The following is a 9,646-nucleotide window of genomic DNA, read 5'->3' on the forward strand; positions in this document are numbered from 1 at the left end:
ACAACTGGCCAGGCAGAATGCATTTCAGCTCTTGGTACACAGGCCTGGGTTGTGACTTGAGACTCTCACAGACTCTCTAATGAGAGACTTCTGAATTTCTTGGTGGCTTTCATGTTGCCCATAAATCCAAGCCCACTTCCTCTTTAGTGAGGTGGGGTTTGTCATCATCAGTGGGAGCAAACTGAGGCCATAAGAGACCACTGGTGCCTAAACAAACACTGGCCGTGGTTAAGTTCAAGGGCCACATTCCAAGCTCTTAGCTGAGGAAATAGCTGTGGCCTTGTCTGCAAAGGAAAGTTTTTACTAGTTGTCCTCTAAGCCCCAAGTAGAGGCTTTTTTCCTTTTTTTTTCCCCAGTGAGTGGCTGTTTCTGGTTAGCTTAAACATTTGCCCAAATTCCACAAGGTAAAAAAGAAGAATATTTAGTCCTGTGTAAGATGTTTTAAGTGTTTAAGCTAGTACATCAGATTGATTCAATCATTGGGCAAGTTCAGAAGCCGACCCAGCTTACAGATTTGATCTGTAAAAGTAAACATCCAGCTATGCAGGACATCCCTGGCCATTCAAACGGCAGCTGAGGGCCCATCATCTCATTGCTGTGGACCAAATGGAACTTTTCCAAATATTCCATCTCAGGTGGGTTCAAAAGCTTCTCTGTAGTTGCTCCCCCAAATGCCACAGTTACTGACAATGTGCAAACTGCTTTTAAAATTCTAAAATGTAGCTTTTTGCAAGACATTTTATTTCTGTTTCCTTGTTCAGTGTTGTGTGCATAACTCTTACTGTGAATTTCCACAGCTTTTAACAAATGCCCTGTGTCTAAAAGCTCAGTGGTTTCAATGCAGAGTGAAGCATTTAAGGATCCTATGTACTTAGTTTAGAAGCTGGGGCCACACTCTGATGAGGAGGGACCTTCTTGACTGACTGCTCTTGTCTTGCTGTTGCAGTTGTGTCATATTGGGCAACTTCAGGGACCAAAACTGAAATGTGTGTGAGAATGTGAACGAAGTTAAATCCTTGCTCACCTAATGTTTACTGTGTGGCTTGTTGCAGTGACATCTCCAGAGAGCTCCAGAGCTGCCAAGGAGATTTTTTTTTAATGAAAATCAGCAGTAGAGGCCAAGAGGGAAGATCTACATCAAAATAGCAGCAATCATTTCCTGGTGAGTAAAGTTTAAGGTGCAAGATGATCTTTAGCCCAAGAATCAACAGCTCCTAGTCAAAAGTGTTCCTCAACCCTCCTCCTTCCAATGTCAGAAGGAATGAATGAAGCAATTAACAGATTAGCATAGGGGGTGGCAACTCCTGAAATTGGACAGCTGACACCAGTCAGAAAGGGGGATGTAATGTTGCAATATGTATGCTTGGACTTGGATAGTTGAGCCAAGATTGTAGTAGAGTCACTAAATGAATCTCTTAAAATAAGCCTGTCATGTATTCTTACCCACTAGGTTATATGGCTGAAAGAACTTACCTGCTTTATTCAAGAACAGATTACCTGCTGTTATATCTTTTTGATTCAGATGATTCCTTTTTCAACACTGTGTTTATGCTGTAGGAGCCAGATCAAATTTTATTCTAGTAACATTGCAGTTTGGCACTATTTAACTTAAACTTTCTTTAACAACACCCCCAAAGTAGCAAAATGCAGTGGTATTCTTCTTTTTGCTGTATTTTTGTTCCCTATATTTTCTTTGGCTGATATAGCTTTCAAATGATAAATCGATAAAAAAATTAGACCAAACAGTCTTGGTCCTGCCATACTTGATAGTTTTCAGTCTGGTTCAGCCAGTTGTCCATTCTGCAGAATTACTACAATCTTTGCAAAATACTCCATCAGATTGTGGAAGTCTTTCGAGACTACTGTGATTAAATTCAAGTTCCCGAAGTATAACCTGTGGATATGCAGCTAAGGAGATCTCTGGCTTGCTTGCTTTCCCAGGCTTTACTTACCACCTTTGCCATTTCATATCTTGTTTGCCCCCTATTTCTTACTTTACTTTGTAGTTGGAACTTTCCTCTGAGGTTTGAAGCTCTATTTACTGCTGTATCATGTCCACTTTCCCATAAAATCTCAAGCTGGGTACACTTCTCAGAAGTATTGAGATACACAGTCACATACATATATATTTCAGTCATTCATCCTTAAAATTTCCTGTCAAAGCTATTCTTCTGCTGTTGGAACTCTGTTCTCATGTTTCCCTTTGTTCTGTTGGAGTTGCTAAGATTTCCCATTGAAATTTATTTTTCTCTTTTGTGCAGATTCACTGTGCAGTCCTGTCTCCCACAGTGTGGATGGCTTACAATGGAGACGATGGCAACCTGGCAGTGATACAGGAGCACATTACTTGCAGCTGTAGTGAGATTTCACCCAGCATTCTGATGCAGAGTACTTTGCACTTCCAAATTAATCGTGCTCCTCTCTGTTCTTGTTGCTTGGGTAAATATTTCACTCTTGTGTAGACTTAGATGGTGATCTGTGTGAGAACCAAAGTTCTTCCTTTCCTTCTTGTGCACACTTACCTCCAAGCAAGCTTTTGAGCCCAATGCCTTTTTCACACTTGGTAAAATGAGTCGGTTTCCATCATGTAGCATTGCTTCTTTGTAAATCTGAATACAAGTAAAGAAATACATGTCTATTGCCAAATGTTCTGGCTGAATGCCATCCCTGGTGTTCTGGCATCATCCAGATGACGAATGTTCCCTGTCAGCCTGCAGCCTAGTGAGAGGGGACAATGGTACAGAAATACTGTAATTATCTAATCAACTTTGCTTAGAATGTTAAGCAAATCCAATTCTTTAATACTCTGGCTTTACTATAGCTGTTAATTACCATGTGCAAATGCAATTTGTACAGCAAAACCGAGTAGAGGAAACAGTCACTTGTAAGTTACTTTACTCCCCTCTAGTGGTCTCGCACCACACGTACGTTTATGTAACACTTCATCACCATACGTTTAAGGACAGTGTTAGTATTCTGTAAAAACCAAAAGTCTTCTGGTAACTTCTCCTTCCTTCTGCTCCTCTTCTCTTTCTATAGAGAAGCCTCTCAGGGACTGGGGTTCTTGCCAATGAAGCTCTCTAAGTGAAATTTTCTTTATATGTTGACTTTAATTGAAGGCCAAACTGTACCCTCAGCTTTAAAACCCATATGTGCAGAAAAATCTCAAAGCTATGTAGTAAATGTTTATTTTCTGTGCCCTCAAAGGTCTTCACAGGGGATGTTGGTGTCAATGTCACAGGAATTAAACTGCAGCCAGGGCTGGAGTTTAGAAACACCAGCAGAACCCAGTCCTAACTGCAGTGCTGCTCTGTGTGTGTTCCGTGGCACGTGCCAGGTTTTGGTGCGTGTCTAACAGTGTTTGGGCCTGTGGAAGCTGTGGGACATAAGGAGCCTGTCAGATGACTGGGTTCCTCCTTTAAACTTGCCAGTTGGCCATTTGTGTACTATGCAGCTTTCACGAGGTGGAAAACAGGCAAGAACCTACAGGATCAGAATGGAAACTTTTTCTTTTCCTGTATTTCCTTGGTTCGTTGCTCAAGTTACTGATGTTGTAATCCAGGTGTGCAGCACAAGCTACATTTAGCAATAGTTAATGGGTAAGTTCTTGTCTTTTTCTTTGTTTCCTGGAATTGTATTTTAAACATAAATGACTTGCTAATGTCCTTGGAGAAGATAGGGTAACTAGTAAGAGACTTATCATCTGTTTCTGCTTAGGCAGAGGGTATAAAAAAAATGTAGATAGAGGATTCACTTTTCAGAATGTAGTTGCTCTTTTCAAACTTCCCACTAGAAACATTTCCATCTTCTTCTAGAATGCTTTGGACTAATATTTTGAAGAAAATAAAGGGGAATAAAAAGAGTATAGGGTCAATAAAGAAAATGTTGACAATTTTCCATTTGAAAAAATACAGTTCTTCTAAAATACTTTACAGAATTGTGTTTGTCTTCAAATTTAGTTATGGGAGAAAAATGGAGACATTCCAAGAATGAAAACATTTTAACACTCTTTGACTGGAACCTTTTGTTTTAAAATGAGTCTTGGTTTGTAAACTTTTGCAGCTCTAAAAAGTCAAAATTGAAACGAAACAGTTTAGGAGATCCAAATCCAGCCTTTTTTCCCCACGTGATTTTTCTTTTGTGGAAAACTTAAGTATCTCAGTTTCCTTCCAAACTGGAAGAAAACCAAATGTGAAAAGTAAAATCCTTCATAAATAGTAACTCCTGTCTTCCTGCAGTGCTCTTACAAGAGATTATTTGTGTGTGTCAGTGATGCATGCTACAATAACCAATAGCTGGGGAAACTATTTCCTACACTTCTCAAGATTGTTCCCTTTAGGTCATTAGCAGATAGTTCTAATAAACATGAGCTGAGCCAGTAGAGGCTTTGACTCTATTTATCATTGCGGATGTCTGAGCAGTCCCTGTGGGAAACTGTGACCAATTAATCAGCCAGGGAGTTTAACTTGTTCTTAACTCTTCTCTTGAACAGCAGTGTCAACAGTCAAACTAAATCAAAATCATTCCCGTGTACACATGTAGGAAGCAGGTAAGACATGCAATGTTGAAATAAAATCATCTGTGTAGCTGTAAAAAGCACACAGGCAGGCAGCTGGTGCAGCAGTTGCTTTACTCAGTGAGCTGGCAGGCCCTGCCTTGGGGCTCTGTGGGCCTGAGCAGGGCAGGGTCAGCTGCTGCTCGGGCACCCTGTGTGACACCTGGCAGTTCTGCAGGTGGGCCCAACCCAGCACTGCTGCTCCAGCACTGCAGTGCAAGCACTGGGGCTGAGCTGGCACACGTCTCCCTGCCTCCTTTGTGGTACTGCTGTTATTCTTTGTGGGTTCCATTTGTTAGCTCTCTGCATCCAGTCTGTGTAGTAGTCCCATAGCCTTGCAATTCCAGGCATATGCTCCAGTACCTTCCTCCAAGGAGCAGATGTAGTTATTTAAGAGCTTAACACAGCCTAGCACATGAGTCAAAGTAGGACTTAGGGGTTCTTGTGCTTAGGAGAACAGGGAAATGGGCCAGTATGAATTCAGTGACTGTGGGTTTCTGAAACAGAAAATCTATTGAAACACTGTGCCCCATAGAAGTATCAGAGAGGAGTGATTGAATAGATTCCTTTGAATCACCTAGAGCCAGGTGCCCAGGACTTGGAATATCTCCAACGATGGAGACTCCACAACCTCTATGGCACAACCTGTTCCAGTGCTCAGTCACCTTCAGAAATCTCTGAGTATAACTGATAAATACTTGCTAAAATCCCTAATAATGAGACATGTTCTGCCACCCTTATAATTATTCTTTTCCCTTTTAGTAGTTTGATAAAATGGCTGTGTAAGAGGCCCTATCCAAAAGCTGTAAGATCTTGTTATGGCAAATGAAGTTCTGGAGTAACCCAAGAGATGGGCTACTTGCTGCACGTTTCTCTGCCTTGCTGTCCAAACGTCTTTCCAGTGCTGCTGCACCTTGCCTAGACCTGGTGTCAAAGGCAGTGGCCAGTTGTCTGGAGCTTGTTTTCTGTCCTATTCATACACTGCAATAGGCCAGTCTTACTTGGGCTTTCTGAGAGCTTCTGGAGCATGAACAACCTTATAAATTAAACCATCACACTGTCTGCTGAAAGCTTTCTTGCAGAAGTGCTGGTAACTGTGGAACATATTTTGCTGATCATCTGAAAAACAGAACTTCTACACCTGGCAGCTGTCAGATGTTCTTGACACACAGCTGTCTGCTGGTAGCTCAGGAGCAGGGCTGAACAGTGCAGATTCCAGTGGGTTTATAGTTGGGATTTGCAGATTAACACTCTGTTCTACTCTACAGCATCTTCCTGGGCTACATCCCACCTGCATTCTTCACGAATGGAAGAAATTCCTTATGTTTTCTTTCTACTCTGGTCCTTCACAGTAAACAGAATTTAGTTCCAAATGTTTTAGAAGAGCTCTCTTAGCCAGCATGGGATTTAAATAAGCACAGGACTAACTTTTCCCATATTATGAGTGTAGCCAATGGCATAATTGGTAATACTCAATTTAAAATATTTAAACTCTATTATTTCCTTTTCTTTATTTTTTACTTGCAAATGGTATTATATAGTTTTTGACTGCAGGAAGGGGAAGGACAACTTGTGAAACAAACCTGTCAAAGCAGGGTAAGTAGCCACCAGGATTGCCTAAGTCAACTGCCCTTAAAATAGAGTTTGTGATGGGGGGAAAGGTGGAAACCAAACAAAAAGAAAAACAGAGAAAATAATAGTTAGCTTTCAATTGCTGAGCTGCCCGAGAAGAAACAACTTCTTCAGGATTCCATGGGGAATGACTGTTGTTGGCACATACGTATCAGTGATCTGCTGTACAATTGTTTTTATAAGACATTTAGCTCTGAATTTGACACTCTTGAACATGTGTATTAGAGCATGATACATATGTGAATTCGGAAGTCTTATGTTTTACAAGTTTGAGTAAATTCAAAAAGCAGTTATTTCTTGGTTTAGAGAATGCTTTTGGAATTTTGCTTTGTATTTTCACTGTGCAGGACTCTGAATATTTAGTCAGCAAGACTGCACAGACTTTTTGTTGTTAGGTCACTGTTTGTGACTAAACCCCAAGTAGGTAAAGAGCCTCATGTACAGACCAATGAATGCAGAGGATTGCATACTTTGAACAGAGAGAAAGACTTTGTAGCCTACTGTATGGAAGGAATTGTTTTTGTTGTTAGGTCACTGTTAGGTCTTTTTGTTGTTAGGTCACTGTTTGTGACTAAACCCCAAGTAGGTAAAGAGCCTCATGTACAGACCAATGAATGCAGAGGATTGCATACTTTGAACAGAGAGAAAGACTTTGTAGCCTACTGTATGGAAGGAATTGTTTCCAGTTCTCCATAAAGCTTTCAAATCCATGTAATAGGCTCTTTTTAGAAATGTCACTGCTCTAGCTTAGCTTAACTGATGGAATTGCATTCACCACACTGAAGTCAGGGCATGCTCTGAACTCCACTGAAATAAGTGGGGAGGAAAAGAAAATATCTTGGGCTTGGACTAGGCTTGTAGTGCCAAGGGAAGCTTCTTGAGATCATTGCAATGCAGGGAAACTCTGTTTTCCCAATAGTTTATCATAAAATGTGTCTGGTCTGGAGGCTCTGAAAGATTTCCTTATCTTGAAAAGGCACCATGAATCTCCTTATTTACATCATCCACTTTTCAGCCATAAAATGACACTTCCTTCCTTTTACTGATGAACAACAGTCAGAAAAGTCAGCCTTGATACATATCCATATATCTATAGATAGATAGATATAGGTGTCCTTTCTCCCAAGCTCTTGTCAAGTATTTCTCCTTGGCTCTCCCTCATGTGTTTCAAGTGACATTTCCTCTGCTGACTCTGTGCCTGTTTGACCTCTATTCTTATTTGTCTGAAGTTATGTGGTATTTTTCTTGGTATTGAATGGAGTTCATGAAGCTAGAAAAAGCGTTCAACATCTTTATTTCAAATTTGTAAAGTGTCAAAACCTGACTCTTTAAAAAAGAAATGTAGCAGCTCAATCTGTTCTGAACTCCACCCCATTCATCACAGTAAGAGCAATTTTGGGTGGACCTGGTGCTGATAATTTGTAAACCATTAGGGACATTGTAGAGGCAGTAATTCTGTATTTAAAAAAAAGCTGAAAAGATTTTTTTATTGTTGTAATTTCTTTCCTCATTTAAACATAATCAGAATAATTTGTACTAGAATACTAGAAACTAGTAAATGTTATTTTCATTTCAAGTGTTCTAAGGAATAGATTTTAACTCTATCCCTGTATCTTAATTTTCTGTAGGAGAGAAAAAATGGTTTTCAAACTCCAAAAAGCATACAGAGCTTTCTTTCTGTCCCTTCTCATTCCCACTTTGAACCACAGTATGTGGAATCTATTGCAATTTCCTCCTCAAAAAGCTTTTACTTAATTTGGCTACTGGTAAAATGAATATATTTTTAATTAACTGCAATTTTTATTTTGTGTTTCCTTATAAGTAAAGGCAACCTGATTTTATCCTAAAAAATAGCTGTAGAGCATCTATATACTGCAAATAAATCAGTTTGCCATGAGTTGAGCCAATGCATAAATGAGAAGGGGCTAAAAAGGAAACTCAGAGTTAATAGGAAGCTTCCTGTTGATGTCTGTGGGCTGAATTTATCCAAGTAACTGTACTGGAAGTGTACAATGCAGTATATTAAAGATGTATGTATTAATAAATCATGTTCTATCCAGCGTGATGTATAAAGACCTTGCATCAGATGGACATTTTGAGGCAATGAAAGCTGGCTGCTGAACCTTGTGAACCTGATAAAATAATGCCCCAGGGATCCTCAGTAAGTCAATTTTAATACTTTCAACAGACAAAGTGGGAGGGAAATCCCCAAATGATTTTATACCCGGTAAGAAATCACAGACTCTAGATGAGATTGTCTCAGTTTCCTGGTATCTAGAAAACCTGAGGAAATGAAGTCAGCCTTTTGAAAGTTACTGAATAAAGGAAAGTGCAGTTCAGAGCTGTTCTGAGCTCTTTACTGGCCAAAGACTCATCCCTGTCCTCCGTGAGTCAGCGGCGCTCTCGCAGCAGAGGCGGCCAACTGCACATGGGCCGTGTTATGGGAGCGCAGGAAAGGGATTCTTTACCTCTCTTGGTACTTTAGAAACTGCATCTGCAGTACTGTAACCAGCTCTGGGCACCCTGGCACAGAAAAACCACAGTCTCCCCCAAACACAAAAGCCACTGACACCTGGAGCAAGCCTGGCTCTGGTGGGTGGTGAGCAGTGGTAGGATGAAGAGCAGGCACAAATTTTGGGAAAGGGAAATTCCTACTAAGTGTTAAGAAAAAATTGTCACAGCAAGGGTTGTGAAACAATGGAGTAGGTTACTCCAGAAAAGTGGGGTGTCCATCCTTGGAGAAATTCAGAACTCGTCTGGATAGAGCCTGAGCAGCCCATACTTAAGTTGGTCCTGCTCTGAACAGGGAACTGGACTGAAGGACTTTCACAAGTCCCTTCCTATTTAAACTCATCATTGATTCTATCAGAGCTGTATGCAATGCTCTCATAGTGTTATTTCTCAAAGGAAGGGCCTTGCAAATGGAATGTGGTGGGTTTAGAGTCTAATCCCTTGTCTCCTATTACCTATTTTATTATTTTAACTGCATCATGGGGCAACTCCCTATCAACTGAGACATCACATAGCCAGAGGAACACTAGGATGGAAAACAGAGGCAGAGACACCCAATCCCTTGCTGACAGTGTTTGAAGGAATGTAGGGCCTGATTCAGCTGTCTTTGTTGGAGTCAGTAGGGAGTTCTGCATAAATCAGTTTAAAGAAGAGGCTCTTGGTTACTGATTTCCACCCACTTGGAATGTATTAATTTGGATAAAAAGCTGTATCCATTTTGCTCAGTGTTTTAGCCTGAAAAGTCACCGAACAGTTGGCATTTTATGCTAAGTCATGAAATCTGTTTCACTTTGCTTCTGAATTTACAGGTGGGATTTAAGAGGTCATTGGAGACAAATGTAAGACTGAGGAAGCTTGGCTTGCAACTGTTACTGTGGCAAAATTCCCATTAAATTTGACAGGGTTATTAGCTGACAGAAAGTAGTAATATATATGTTTACTTTTCTT

Source organism: Anomalospiza imberbis, chromosome 13 (genome assembly GCF_031753505.1).
Source record: "Anomalospiza imberbis isolate Cuckoo-Finch-1a 21T00152 chromosome 13, ASM3175350v1, whole genome shotgun sequence".
Classification (NCBI taxonomy): Eukaryota; Metazoa; Chordata; class Aves; order Passeriformes; family Viduidae; genus Anomalospiza; species Anomalospiza imberbis.